Genomic DNA, 16,251 nt, shown 5'->3' with positions numbered 1-16,251 from the left:
CTAAAATTGAAACACTAGCAGTTTTGGCCCTCTGGGCTGCCAGAGAGAAAGCTGCAGAGTTGACTCCAAACCATTACTTGAGGGGGGAGGTCTCCAGAACAGACAAGCAGGAGGTGGTCTGAGGGATCCAGAGCAGAGGTGCTATTGCCTGCAGTGGCTCTCTTGTGGTCCCTCCTTTGTTGTCTGACCATTTGGGAAAAAGGATAGGCCATCCTGCTGAGCTGTCCAGAGAGGATATCTTGTAACTCACAGGACTGGGACCTTAGCAGTATGAAGACTTGTTTTCCTATGACCAGAGCTAACATTTGTAGAGTTCTTATGGCACATTTCTCTGTTGTAAATTTTATTTTTTTTTCTGTAGAAATCCTCATTTTACCATTATCTTTTTCTTAAGTTTAAAAAATAGAGCAAGGGTATCTTACTGAGAATCTGACATCCTACATTGACACTTGATAAACAAAGCCCCCCTCCTCCCAAGTACTGAGGATTGAAACAGGGGCACTCTAACCACTGAGCTACATTCCCAGGCCTTTTGATTTTTATTTTGAGAAATCTTGTTAAGTTGCCTAGGTTGACCTTGAAATTAAGATCCTCCTGCCTTAGCCTCCTGAGTACCTGGGATTACAAGTGTGTATCACTATGTCTGGCTATAAATAAAGTTTTAATAAAGATAATGAAATAGTTTTTGTGAGACTTCTGCATGACTGTGTTAACTAGGAGGATATTATTTCAATTTTTATGGAACATTGAGGTTGCTATTATTTGGTCGAGGCATATAAATTACTATTTTATAGCCCTCCAAAAGTTGAATATTAGCAGTTTAAATTCTTCAACCTTGAAAACCTAAGATCAAATATCCAATGAGTGAGAGAGAAGTGACCTTCTAATCCAACTATTATTGACCTAAAGCCCATCTTTGCCTTTTCCCATTATTTAATATTTCCTGTGTGAAATTTAGTCGCTTATGATGTTGATAGTATATAATAGCTAAAAGATAGTGCCCCAACATGAGTGCACATTCTAAATTGTCACCAAATGGAACAGCAAAGATCAAAATGGACATTTGATCATTCATGTAAATAAATAGGTATGTATATATTTATGTAGGGGGAGGGCTAGAAAGAATTTTCAAGGGAAGGGTGATTTTGGTGTTTTCAGTATAATTATTTCTATAGTGTATTTTTCGAAAGTTTTAAAAAATAACTTTAAAAATGAAACTTTGTTTTCTCCTTGGACAACAAACATAAAGAAGAGCCTTTCATAATGACAGGGTAAAAGTTTGACTGCTGTTGCTCCACAGGTGGTAGCATATCCTGGTTGGCATAAACCACATCAGGATTGTAAAGACTGAATGCCACAGGGTAAAACACCTTTTTACCTTGCTCAACATTTAACTGGCAAATGTTACGGAATTTGGCTGAGAAATATATGTCAACTTTACAGAAAAACATCAAGACATCTCTCTTGTCCCAAGCTCAGACACCCACATTTAGTTCTTATTCATGATTATATTCTATATTCAGTGAGACCAAAGTGTAATTGTGGAAATTATATTCACTTGTGAAAGATTCTAGGATAGACTTGACTTTAGATAGACCACTATCCAAAACTCACCACTATAAGATGAATCATCTTGTCCTGATGAATACATATATCCCTGAAGTTCTACATAAACCATTCAAATGCATCAGTTCTTTTGGCAAGTGATGCAGTGATATTAATAATTAATAATTAATAATTGATATTAATAATTGATTAATGTCAGTCATCTCACTCTTCACTTTCAGGAGACATCAAAAAGGGCAGAAGAGGGTTGCTTGTCTATTTCATAAGGTCTGCTTTCTTAAGAAGAATTCATACTGTGTTTCTTTCTCTCTGTAGGTGCAATCATAAGCTTCTATGAAGAAATTTTCATTAAATATAAGTTTCTCTCTAAGGGGACTCATCATCTTCATCAAGATTATCAATGATCTCCAAGCCAGCTTCAGTAACTTCTATCAATTAATTTTTTTAAAAAATCCTAACTGACTTTTCTTGAGGATTGTGAAAGAGACATTTCCAACTGAGTATTTATTGAAGTACTTTCATAAGGTAGAACATTCAAAGGGAATGACCCCATACTCACTGGATACTTTGGCTCCTATGCTAACTTTAATTTTGTCAATCTTGGAATGGAGACATCTTAAAACACCACTATGTGCTTGCTCTTCGTTGCCTTGAGAACCTATGCCATTGACCCCCATATTCTCTCTCTTGCAATGATGTCATCTTCTCACTCATTTCTTGTAATTCTTGTTTTGATGTTTCAAACTGGTTTCCTTTTTGTTATGATGTTGTTCTTGCTCCCTGTGAGGGTTTAATAATACTCTTTACCTTAATTTTCCCCAAAAAACACCAGGTAGAGATTCATTTCCATTAGTCTTAGTGGCACGTAACAAAAGATACATAAATAATACCAAACTGCAGAGCAAAGTGAGTCCCAACAGTAGTCAGTGGGTCCAGGTATGAAGATCAGTCCTGTTTTAGACACCCTTCTTCTTCTTCTTTTTTTAAAAAAATATTTTTTAAAGTTGTAGATAGATATAATATCTTTATTTAGTATTTCTTTTTCTTTTTTTTTTTAATGTGGTGTGTGGGGGGGTGTCTAACCCAGTGCCTCATATATGCTAGGCAAGTGCTCTACCACTGAGCCACAACCCCAGCCCCTCTTTTAGACATTCTTATCAATGTGCATTTGCTCAACAAGATAAGCTGCTTATTTATATGTTTAGCAAAATTATCAAAATTAAAAACAAAATCAGGAGTTTCATAAAAGGAATCAAAATGAATTTCACTGTCGTTTAAAAAGTTTCCTTTTTTAGTAGTCATAATTAATTGGAGAAATGGAAAATTAAGTATACTTCTTGTATTATTTTCCTGATATCCAGAATAAGACAATCAAATCTATAAAATTCATTTGCAGTGACTTTGGCACTTGTTTATTCTGTGCACCATGTTCACAGAGCTACTGCTGCCTTCTGGGCAGCTGACATACCTGGATGGCACCCTGAGCACCAGTGCTGCTGCTGCCTCAGCAGCCCATTCCACACATCAAGAAACTGAAGATATTGTTTTGCAAATTTTACTTACTGAAATATTTTAGGATCAGAATCTGAGGTACCGTTTTATAAACATAAGTTAAAAATCAACCTTTTAAGCAAACTACAACTTTTTGAACACTAAATACTTTACTTTCCCATGCATCTGCTGAGTGATTTAGCTGGAGGTTGATGCTCCTGGATTTGTCAGTGATGAAGAGTAACTAGACATGTTTAGAAAAGGTGCCTCCTTAATCCAGCACTGTCCCCGAGGTACTCTGGTGTCTTTTGCACAAGAGTGACACTGCACAAGTTACCGTGAGTTGTGGCAGGTGGGGGCTGTATTAATTTCCCCTGTGCACTGACTGTCTAATCTAAACATTCCAGTGTTGAAAGCAAAACTGTTAGTTGGTATTTCTAAGGAAGGGTCACTGAATCTCAGATGCATAAAAGAATACATGCAAAAATAAAACAGTATATTAATGCAGAATATCTGAGTCTGAGATGGAAAAAGGTCACATACTCATCTGATTTAAGCAGATAGAAATTCACAGATGTGTTTGTGATTTTACCAGCTATAGCAATTTCAAATATTGAAATGGCATTTGGATCAGGAAGATGGAGTTCAGATTATAGCACAGTGAATAACAAACTGAAAATGTTATTCTAGTAGCTTACAGATACTTCATTGTGTTTGCCTCTGCTAAGTTCTGATGAAATGATTTGAAAGAGCCATGCCTGTTGTTTTTGGCGTTTATTGATTTTGTTCCATGCAGTGTGAAGGATCTACTCCTTGTCCTAAAATGATGAAATTGAAAGAAGATTGATTTTGGATGACTTCCAGTATCTTTCCTTAAACTTCAGTTTGCGGAGATTGGTCACTGGAAAACAAAACCATAACTCTCAAAATCCACTCCCTGCTGGTCTGAAACCAGAGCTTGCAGGTCATGCTCCTAATATCTTGGAGAGAATTGGAACTTTCAGCATATTTTGGAGCAGTATTATTTCCACATTTGATCAGTTCTCTTTAAAAAAAAATGGCAAAAATGGTTATAAAGAAACAATTAGAACTTTGAAGAACTATAATATTGAGAGTTGGGGTAAAGAAAGGTTCATATTTTAAAGATTTTGAACATTTTAGAGGATCTAAATTGTAAGAAAAAAAATTTTGCTTTTTAAATAGTTCATAAATTATTGATAATTAAAAATGATATTGACAGTGGTTATTCCTATAGCATTATGCTTCCTGTTGTGTGAAAGAGAAGTTAAATGTCTGAAAAGTAAAGTGTATTCATGGCTGAACAAGCACAGCAAACACATGGAGAACCAGGCACATGTATCCTCCTACCTGGCATGGACCTTCCAACTCATGTGGATTTCTTCCTTAACAAAGAGTTGCTCTGCAGATTGACAGCAGACTTTACCATCATCCCCCCACCCCTTTCTCTCTCTTTTGTGGCCCTGATGGTAGTGTCAGCATTTTAGAGATGAAGACAGTGAGGCTGGGTGTATCCTGTGCCTCACAATCAAAATAAGAAACAGGAATAAACAGGTTGTGACTGATCACCTTCAGTTGATATTCATTCTTCACCATCACTTGCCATTTTGCTCCCTTAGAAATTTCAAATATGCCTATGCAGGTGGCCGAAAGAAGTTTGGGGTTTATTATTTTTTAAGTGTAAAGTATCTCATGTGTTCTTGTTTTTCATAGCTTTTTCAGAATAATTTTAATAGTTGAAGAAAATGTAACGTTTCTTCTTAGCTAGAGATGCAGTCTTTGACATATTATCAGTATTCTGTATTTACTTTGTTTTTCTTTCACTCATTCAACATTTATTGAGTTCATGTTATGTGTGAAGTAGCTATGTGGTTAATACAAATATATACAAGAAATTAATTATCCATTAGGGAAGATGGATTCAGGAAAAGGAATTATGGAGTGCCTCACTCAGGCCTGACCCTCATTGCCATTATGCTGATGGAATAAAGGATTTCTTAAGATAAGAACCCTAAAAATCTGTATAGAAACACTCATATTCACTAGTTGCTATGTCCTAGAAATACCCAATTTGGCTATTATAGGCCCTTGAATGAGGAATTTAGGATTTGAGGTATATAGATTTGGTTTTGACCCAGTGAACATCTAGAATGGGATTGGTAGAGTATGCTTGCCAGGAAAAAGATTCTTCAGAACATCTATGTTTATGTGAACAATGGGCAGAGGAAGGCACTGGAAAGATAGAGATCTTTGTCTCTGCTTGGGAGGAATCTGTTGTGTTTTGGGACAAGAAAGTCATTTCTGGAGCAAGGATATAGCTTCTGTGGATAAGCATAAGTGAGGAAAAACAAGGACATATGAGATATTTTACATTTAAAAATACATAAAGAGTGACTGCAGGACTGGCATTGTGGCTGAGTGGTAGAGTGCTCGCCTAGCACTTATGAGGTGCTGGGTTCAATCCTCAGCACCACAAATAAATAAATAGATGGATGGATAGATAGATAGATAGATAGATAAATAAAAGGTATTGTGTTCAACAACAACTAAAAAAAAAGTAACTGCAGTGTTTGCTCATGGGAGATGGTATCTGAAGGCCAGTCAAGAATTTACCAGGCACTGTTCCATCAGGTATCGGTTCTGTGGTGCACACTCTGATAGGAAACTCTTGGATATGTCTGTGTTCAGAAATCAGAGGATGAGATAGGTGTGTATCTATAGTCCCAACTACTCGGGAGGCTGAGGGGGAAGGATCCCTTGAATCTAGGAGTTTGAGACCAGCTTGGACAACATGTTCAACATGTGGACAAAGAAAAAAAGAAGTTGGAAGAACAATTCTGGAAGGAACATAGTAGAAATAGTGGGAATGGGAAGAACTGGTACAGGTAAATGTGGAGTCTTAGATGCCAAGGTCAAGGAAGTCCTAGTAGTGCTGAGGAGGTCAAAAGCATTGACCCTGAATAATCCTCTGGATTAGAGAGCCACAGGGAAATTCAGAGACTTTTTTTGAGATCATGTGACTTTTGTCCTCCGGTGGTCTTAGTGTTGATAATGTGTGTGAACTTATATAAAGGAGTATTTCTAGGTAGTATATTCCATTACCTTTCCAGCTCTGCTCCTGTGACATTTTCCATTGAACTGCAAGATCTTAGAGGACCTATATTACTATATCATGAACTTGTTTTTCAAAATATTTTGATAATTGCTTTTCAGTATAATTTACTTCCATTATAATGTTATATAACTTAATTTCATTTAAAAACACTATTCTGAGAAAGCATCCATAGGCTAGATGGCCAGTGGTCCATGGTACAAAAGGGGTGCCAGATTCTGTCCTGGAGACTGCATTTCTGAGTCCCTAACATAGTGGCGGCATGTAGGTACTGGGTAGATACAGATGACTGACTAAGGAATGAGGTATGGAAAACCTCATAGAGCCTCCCCATCCTCCCACTAGGAAAGGCATGATACAATAAACCAAGTTTCTACTCTCTGAGTTACGATCATATTTTAGCAATCACCAGACAGTTTGAGCTAGAGTTTGTATCATCCCCCTAGCTAGGCTTCTTTTAGCAAGAGGCAGTGTAGGGAAGGCTTTTAAAGCATGGCTCTTAAGTCTGGATTTAAGGCCAAACTCTCTTATTTCCTAGATGAGTGTGCTTGGACAAGGTATTTATCATTTTATATTTATAGTTTTCTGTAGATATGATAGTAATAGAAAAGGATAGAAACATTATAGACTGTTTGTGATCATGGTCTATGCTTGTGAAATAATAAATAAAATTAAATAAGATGCTTGGATATATATATTCATATTATTCTGTACTTCCCCCTTCCCTAGAAAGTATCTTTGTTTTATCACATTTAACATATATTTCATATATAAAAGACTGCCTTTTGCTTAATTACTGATAATGGAGTTAAAGCCATATTTTTTCATGAATTAACTTGCTAAATAGTTTATTTTGAGGAAGTGTGAATTTAACTTGGAGAAAGTTACCTACCACCGATGGAACACAGGTGTACTTTGATAATAATCTTTACGGATTATATAATTGAGAAGAAACTGGCATATAATTTTATTCATCTAGTTTAAGATATATTATACCATATCACTGCCTGTATAGAAAGTATTCCTTTCATCTCGGCCCAGTGGCTCACACCTGTAATCCCAGCAGCTTGAGAGACTGAGGCAGGAGGATCACAAGTTCAAGGTCAACCTCAGCAAATTTCTGAGATCCTGTCTAAAAATAAAATATAAAAATGGCTGGGGATGTGGCTCAATGGTTAAGTAACCCTGGTTTCAATCCCTCTGTCAAAAAAAAGTATATTTTTGAGCACCTGTAACACTTTGTTGGAACCATGGCAATGATAGCAATTGTATGCTTTAATGTTACTATTTCTTGCAAATTATATATTATTTTAAAAAATTGATTGTGATGCTGATGTGGAAGATGAATAAGTTACATATCTAATGTACAACATGAGATTGCTACTCAATATATTTAGAGTTGTATTTGAGATTTTTGCTAGAAGAGTAAACTTTAGATGCTTCTGCCATACAAAGTCAAGGGGTAACAGTGAAATGATGGATATGTTAACTGGTTTGCCTATAGTAACAATTTCACTATGTGTGTATTTATCGAAAAACACTGCAAAATTTTTTTTACAAATAAATTATTACGTAGATAAATTTTATCCCCAAAGATTCCTGTGGTACCTGAAATTGGTGGGTATTTAGTGATTTTTGAGTGAATTATTTTTGTCTTTAATGTGGTAGAATGGTTCCAGTTCCAGGCTTTCTAGTTTGCATGCATTCTTTGATATTGTCAGATATTTCTTAATTTTGGAGCAGTTTTATATGTGTTCACTTTGGTTGTGTCTGAGCTACTGACTTGTAATCCTAATTCTGGAGTAAAATTGAATAATTTTCCTCTGTTGAAAACATTTGAAAGCATATTTGAAATCTTGCCAAACTTTTCATATGTAAACACCCTTTTCATCATCTTCTCAGAAGCCATCACACCAGAGCCACTTCTCTCAGTACTTTCCATTCTCCTGTGCTTCTGCTCAGCCAGGACTCAAGTACTCCTAGGCCCAAGTGGCCTAAGATCTTTTTAGCTTTCTCTCTCACTTCCTTCCCCTGAAACAATGCACTTTAGGCTTGTGGGCACTGGAAGCTGTCTAGTTTTTAACACACAGACAGCTCCCCTTTCCTAGACCTGGACATATATGTAACTATGAATGTCTCACATTATACTTTCCTTTCTTTGGTTTGATTCAAATCCACTTATTATTTGATTGATGGATTGAATAGTTTCCCTGCCTCTTCTGAAACCCAGAGAGGTAAAATATCACTTCTGTCTTCTCTTCAAGAACCTCACTTTTCATTAATTTGTAAATGTATTTTGATTTGTTTTCCTCCATATCTGTTTATTATGAGATTTATATCAGTCTCTAATAAAGATAAGTTTTAATAGTGTTTTCACCTACATTTTATTTATTTTTAAAAATAAAACAAATTAAAAAACTTTACTTTTTGAGCAGTTTTTGGTCCCCAGTAAAATTGAGAAGAACATACAGAGAATTCCTACGGACCTTCTATCCCAGGCTCCCCCACTACCAACACTCATATTTTATATGCTAAAATTTCTTACTTGGTTTGCTATTTCTGGGCTCTAAATAGAATTTCAGAGAAGAGACCTCTAGGGCAATAAATAGTATATTAGTGGTTCAGACTATGGGCTCTAGAGCTAGATGTTCTGGGCCCTGATCTTCATTTGCCACTTGCTGGCTTCTGTAACCTTGGACAGGCCATTTAACTTTCTGTGCTCCAGTTTTCTTATACATAACACAGAGATAATAATAATAATACCTACCTGATGGAGTTATTGGAAAGTTTATAGAAATATAAATGGAATGCTTTCCCCTCCTTTAAAAAATCATTTTTTTAATAGTATGTAAATAGTATGGCCTTGCTAAAGAATCAGCTGGCATGAAGTCAGCCTAGCTACTCTGAAACTGGCAGAGCTACCTCTTATTCCCCATACCAGCCTGGCTGCCCTCACCTCAGTATCAGGGCTTGTGTCAGAAAGTTAAACCAAGTGACTTGACAGAGGGATTAACAAGGGGGTAATTAAAAAAGTGGGAAGAAATTATAGGGAGTTGTGGAGAGGGAAGAAAAGGAGGAGGTGTCCTGCATCCTAGGTATAGGGAGAAACAGTCTTTCTCTTCACACAGACAAAAATGTCAATCAAGGGGCTGGTGATGTGGTTCAAGCGGTAGTGCTCGCTCTCTCTCTCTCTCTCTCTCTCACACACACACACACACACACACACACACACACACACACAAAATGTCAATCAGTCCTAGGCAAGAAAATAATGGGAAATATTCAGCAAGAATGTTTTACATTGATGTTTTACATTTGTGCAATATCTTTTCCACATGGTGTGTAATTCATTATCCATTCTTGAATCTTTATTTGCAGAGCACCTATTTATATAACTCAGTTTGTCCATCACCTGGGTATGTAGCTTTAATAGTAACATTTGTTAATTCTTGACTATTTTTGACCAGTAATATTGGGCATTAACACGTTTTATTTATTACTTTTCTTTTGAAATACTTGGAGTATTTCTAACCTTCAAACAACTTTTCCCAATCTGTTCTCTTAGCACATTTGACATGCAACAATAGTGACTTTTGTCTTGTTAGGGAGTTAGGCCAAATTGTTTGATAAATGACAGGTGGAATATTATTTAGTGCTGTTGAGACATTGGGTTCCACAAGTGCTTTGTTCCCTCTAGATTATGCATGTTTCACACAGCCATTGTGGCATCCAACTTCTTTATTGAGTTTTGAGCATGCCTGCAAGAGTTGGCCTTATAAAGGTTTTAACTATAGTGTTAGCAGTTTCTTAAACATTTTATATAATATTTATTAAAGTTTGATTTTAGTAATAGTGTTATAGTTCACATTTATTATGGTTTGGTTTTGTTTGTTTTCACATTGTCTTCCATTATGAAAAGTACAACCACTTTGTTTGTTGTAGTGAATATTTGTGCTTTTTGATTCCTTGGGGTTTTAGATCTTAAGAATGGAATATATGTTTTGGCCTGTATTTACCTGCAAATTTAAAAAAGTACAACTAACCACCACCTTGTCATGTAAGTGAACTTCTTAAGAAATTGAAGACCTTCCTTTTGCTTACTGAATATATTCAATATCAGAAATATCAAAGTATCTTTTGCAGCAGGAAGCAGAAGTATCAAAGTATCTTTTACAGCAGGAAGTGATGCAAAACTTTCGGGCCAATCCCAACTGTGAAGTATATTAAAGCATTCTGCAGGGATAGTTATTATTTTTCTTCTTTTTGATAAAAAGATATTTATTTCGGCTGGGGATGTGGCTCAAGCGGTTGTGTCCACCGAAAACTGAAAAATAATAATATTTAAAAATTCTCTCTCTCTCTCTCTAAAAAAAAAAGGATATTTATTTGATATTCTTTAAATTCTAGGTATGTTATGCCCAAGGGACGTAGCTGTGATGCTCACAAATGGAATTCCTGTCCTTGGCTTGGGTGCTGCTACTTTGTATCCATGGCTTGTTAGGGCAAATGCTATGTTTATAGATCTGACCATACAAATTCTAAACAAACAAAAAACTGGTATTAATAATAGCTGCAATTTATTAAAAGTTAAATGCTTTGTTCATGATATCTCTTAACCTTCACAAATGAGAAGGAACTATGAATATCTTTGTTTTATAGGTAAGTGAATTAAGGCTCAAAGAGATTGATTAATTTGCCTCAAATTACAGAACTTCTCCTGGGAATTTTGAAACTCCAGACTATTTGTTGCCAGTTGATCCTTTCCATTATGACTCATCTTTCAATATAGGTTCCCCCCACGCTCCCCTGTGGTGCTGGGGATTGAATCCAGGGCTTTGTGCATATAAGGCAAGCACTCTATCAATTGAACTGTGTCCCCAGCCCTCAATATAAGTTTTAGACTAATGCTGTTTACCATGTTTTTAAGATGAAATCAAAGCACTATAATTGAAAACTTGGTGATTTGAATTATTATCAGTTATTTTTAATTAAAAGCAAAAAGTGCTGTGTTTGTTGCTTAGTGATAAAGTGTTTGCCGAGCATGTGTGAAACACTGGATTTGATCCTCAACACTACATGAAAATAAATAAAAATAAAGGTACTGTGTCTATCTACAACTAACTAAATAAATAAATAGAGCAAAAAGCAAGTTTCAAAAATATCAGTGAAGAGTGTCTAGCCTTGAAAATTATACCAGTCATATTTTGAATTCAGTTTATGCATATATTTACTAAAGAAAAAGGATTTTTTCTTATTTTAGTGAAAAGTGATAATATATTTATTTGTCGCAGTTCTTTTTTTAAAAAAATTTTTATTGTTGGTTGTTCAAAACATTACATAGTTCTTGATATATCATATTTCACACTTTGATTCAAGTGGGTTATGAACTCCCATTTTTACCCCATATACAGATTGCAGAATCACATCAGTTACACATCCATTGATTTACATATTGCCATACTAGTGTCTGTTTTATTCTGCTGCCTTTCCTATCCTCTACTATCCCCCCTCCCCTCCCCTCCCCTCCCCTCCCCTCTTCTCTCTCTACCCCCTCTACTGTCATTCATTTCTCCCCCTTGTATTATTTTTCCCTTTCCCCTCACTTCCTCTTGTATGTACTTTTGTATAACCCTGAGGGTCTCCTTCCATTTCCATGCAATTTCCCTTCTCTCTCCCTTTCCCTCCCAACTCTCATCCCTGTTTAATGTTAATCTTCTTCTCATGCTCTTCGTCCCTACTCTGTTCTTAGTTACTCTCCTTATATCAAAGAAGACATTTGGCATTTGATTTTTAGGGATTGGCTAGCTTCACTTAGTATAATCTGCTCTAATGCCATCCATTTCCCTGCAAATTCTATGATTTTGTCATTTTTTTAATGCAGAGTAATACTCCATTGTGTATAAATGCCACATTTTTTTTTATCCATTCATCTATTGAAGGGCATCTAGGTTGGTTCCACGGTCTTGCTATTGTGAATTGTGCTGCTATGAACATCGATGTAGCAGTGTCCCTGTAGCATGCTCTTTTTAGGTCTTTAGGGAATAGACCGAGAAGGGGAATAGCTGGGTCAAATGGTGGTTCCATTCCCAGCTTTCCAAGAAATCTCCATACTGCTTTCCAAATTGGCTGCACCAATTTGCAGTCCCACCAGCAATGTACAAGTGTACCCTTTTCCCCACATCCTCGCCAGCACTTGTTGTTTGACTTCATAATGGCTGCCAATCTTACTGGAGTGAGATGGTATCTTAGGGTGGTTTTGATTTGCATTTCTCTGACTGCTAGAGATGGTGAGCATTTTTTCATGTACTTGTTGATTGATTGTATGTCCTCCTCTGAGAAGTGTCTGTTCAGGTCCTTGGCCCATTTGTTGATTGGGTTGTTTGTTATCTTATTGTCTAATTTTTTGAGTTCTTTGTATACTCTGGATATTAGGGCTCTATCTGAAGTGTGAGGAGTAAAGATTTGTTCCCAGGATGTAGGCTTCCTATTTACTTCTCTTATTGTTTCTTTTTCTGAGAAAAAACTTTTTAGTTTGAGTAAGTCCCATTTGTTGATTCTAGTTATTAACTTTTGTGCTATTGGTGTCCTATTGAGGAATTTGGAGCCCGACCCCACAGTATGTAGATCGTAGCCAACTTTTTCTTCTATCCGATGGCGTGTCTCTGATTTGATATCAAGCTCCTTGATCCATTTTGAATTAACTTTTGTGCATGGCGAGAGAAAGGGATTCAGTTTCATTTTGTTGCATATGGATTTCCAGTTTTCCCAGCACCATTTGTTGAAGATGCTATCCTTCCTCCATTGCATGCTTTTAGCCCCTTTATCAAATATAAGATAGTTGTAGTTTTGTGGATTGGTTTCTGTGTCCTCTATTCTGTACCATTGGTCCACCCGCCTGTTTTGCTACCAGTACCATGCTGTTTTTGTTACTATTGCTCTGTAGTATAGTTTGAAGTCTGGTATCGCTATACCGCCTGAAACACACTTCCTGCTTAGCATTGTTTTTGCTATTCTGGGTCTTTTATTTTTCCATATGGATTTCATGATTGCTTTCTCTATTTCTACAAGAAATGCCGTTGGGATTTTGATTGGCATTGCATTAAACCTATAGAGCACTTTTGGTAATATCGCCATTTTGATGATGTTAGTTCTGCCTATCCATGAACAGGGTATATTTTTCCATCTTCTAAGATCTTCTTCTATTTCTCTCTTTAGGGTTCTGTAGTTTTCATTGTATAAGTCTTTCACCTCTTTTGTTAGGTTGATTCCCAAGTATTTTATTTTTTTTGAAGATATTGTGAATGGAGTGGTTGTCCTCATTTCCATTTCGAGGATTTGTCGCTGATATACAGGAATGCCTTTGATTTATGCATGTTGATTTTATATCCTGCCACTTTGCTCTGCTCTGCTCCTACTCCAACTGGGGTGACGTGCCTACCACCCCGGCCGGCCGCTGGGACTGTTCCACTGGTCGGTCGCAGGTCTGCCTACCTTTCGGGCTCAGGTGGCGGCTCTGTTCTGCCCCTACTCCAATTGGGGTGTTGTGACTACCATGCCGGCAGGTCGCTGGGCCTCTTCCGGGCGCGGGCGGCGGCTCTGCTCTGCCCCTACTCCAATTGGGGTGACTTGTGTACCACGCCGGCAGGCCACCGGGCCTGATCCGCCGGTCGGTTTCAGGTCTGCCTACCCTGCAGGCGCGGGCGGTGGCTCTGCTCTGCCCCCCCTCCAATTGGTGTGACTTGTCTACCACACCCGCGGACCGCTGGGCCTGTTCCGGGCGCGGGCGGAGGCTCTGCTTTGCTCCTATTCCAATTAGGGTGACGTGCCTACCACCCTGGCCGGCCGCTGGGCCCGTTCCACCGGTCGGTCACAGGTCTGCCTACCTTGCGGGCACGGGCGGCGGCTCTGCTCTGCCCCTACTCCAAATGGGGTGACGTGTCTGTCGCGCTGGCAGGCCAATGGGCCTGTTCCGCTGGTCGGTCGCAGGTCTGCCCACCTTTCAGGCACGGGTGGCGGCTCTGCTCTGCCCCTACTCCAATTGGGGTGTCGTGACTACCAGGCCAGCAGGCCACTGGGCCTGTTCCGGGCCCGGGCGGCGGCTCTGCTCTGCCCCTACTCCAATTGGGGTGACGTGTGTACCACGCCAGCAGGCCACTGGGCCTGATCCGCCGGTCTGTCGCAGGTCTGCCTACCTTGCAGGCGCGGGCGTCGGCTCTGCCCTGCCCCTCCTACCACGCCCGCGGTCTGCTGGGCCTTTTCTGCCGGTTGGTCGCAGGTCTGCCTACCTTGCGGGTGCGGGTGGCGGCTCTGCTCTGCCCCTACTCCAACTGGGATGATGTGTGTACCACGCCGGCAGGCCGCTGGGCATGATCCGCCGGTCTGTCGCAGGTCTGCCTACCTTGCAGGCGCAGGCGGCGGCTCTACCCTGCCCCTCCTACCACGCCTGCAGACCGCTGGGCTTGTTCTGCAGGTTGGTCGCAGGTCTGCCCACCCTGCGGGCACGGGTGGCGACTCCGCTCCGCCCCCACTCCAATTGGGGTCACGTGACCACCACACCGGCGGGCCGCTGGGCCTGATCCGGGCGGGGGCGAAGGCTCTGCTCTGCCCCTACTCCAGTTGGGGTGACGTGTGTACCACGCTTGCAGGCCGCTGGGCCTTATCCTCCGGTTTGTCGCAGGTCTGCCTACCTTGCAGGCGCGGGCGGCGGCTCTTCCCTGCCCCTCCTACCATGCCCGCGGACCACTGGGCCTGTTCTGTTCGGTCGCAGGTCTGCCCACCTTGCGGGCGCGGGTGGCGGCTCCGCTCCGCCCCTACTCCAATTGGGGTTACGCGACCACCACGCCAGCGAGCCGCTGGGCCTGCTCCGGGCGCGGGTGGCGGCCCCGTTCCTCCCCTCTGGCTCAACGACAAAGCGAGAGAGACTCGGGTGTCTGTGACTCACCCTCCCTACCAGGAGACCAACTGTTTCTGTCGCCGCTGGTATTGATGAAGTTCTCTCCTCCGCCACTTTCTGATGACGTCAGATCTCTGCCATGTTGGTATCCTATGCGAATGGCAGCATTTCGTTCCCTTTGCCAGGTGACCAAAGCAACGGGTGAGTCCTGACCGGCCCTCACAGGCCCCGTCTCAGTCCTGTTGCCACTGCCCACGAAGGCTCGGTTGGTATTTACCTCCACAGTACTCAGCAGGACCCGGACCGAGAAGCAGTTTCCGCGGGCTCCTTAGCCCTGGGCCAGAGCAGTTCTAGGAGCCGGAACTCGGCTGCTCCGTGCTCGGTGCATGCTCTGATAAGAGCAGGCTCCAAGAAGCAGTTTCTGCGGGTTATTTAGCACTGAGCCTGAGTAATTTGTCTGCAAGCTGCAGGCGAATGGCAGCCTGAAATTATCTGTTCTATGGCTGAATGAGCTGCGATCATTCGAAAATAGGGATGGTGACGTCAGCTCTCCAAGATGGTGGCCGCTGGCCTCCTCTGTGGTCTGACCAGTGTGGAGAACTGAATTGGACCGCTTCCTTCCCCCATCTCAAATCCAGAATTCAGCACTGAGTACGGTGCTTGCACAGCTGGCAGAAGCCCGTAGAAACTGCAGCGCTGTATCCCTGCGTCACTATCTCCTTGTTTCCCAGCGCACACCGCAGACTCTAGCCGCGGGGCGATTTGCGGAACAAGCAGTGTGACCCTCCTTGCGGACAAATCTCTCGCGTTTGAGCCCCCGTAGCCAATCCTCGTGCGATGGAAATCCTTCCTCCAGGTTCCGGAGCACCCCACTTTTGCTGGAAATTCCTAACAAGATAGCCTTTAGTCGTCCTGACTCGTCATTCTCCTGCACGGTGACGCGGCACACGGGGGCAATGCACTCCCCTCGCCACCATCTTCATTGTCGCAGTTCTTTGCAATCTTCACAAATATCCATGTTAGTCCAAATGATCCTAAGTATATAGCATCCTTCTTCCCAGTTTTCATCGTAAGCAGCAAATATTCTAGGTCAGCAATTTAAAATCAGCACCCAGGATATTTATACTTTTATTTTTGAATTATATGTACTTGTATAGTTATGTGAAATTTC

General features: G+C 40.4%; 1 protein-coding gene and 1 pseudogene across 1 annotated transcript in view; one reads left to right on the top strand and one right to left on the bottom strand.

Annotated features, from left to right (window-relative positions):
• The window catches only part of Gmds (GDP-mannose 4,6-dehydratase), a 625,359-nt gene that overhangs the window by 159,020 nt on the left and 450,088 nt on the right, over positions 1–16,251 (top strand). The gene's annotated exons all lie outside the window — the stretch shown is intronic.
• On the bottom strand, positions 1,206–16,148 carry LOC114107407 (chondroitin sulfate N-acetylgalactosaminyltransferase 2 pseudogene; annotated as a pseudogene).

The sequence above is a fragment of the Marmota flaviventris genome, chromosome 6 (genome assembly GCF_047511675.1).
Source record: "Marmota flaviventris isolate mMarFla1 chromosome 6, mMarFla1.hap1, whole genome shotgun sequence".
Lineage (NCBI taxonomy): Eukaryota > Metazoa > Chordata > Mammalia > Rodentia > Sciuridae > Marmota > Marmota flaviventris.
The sequence above is the reverse complement of the archived record's forward strand: the minus strand, read 5'-3'. Positions and strand labels throughout refer to the sequence as shown.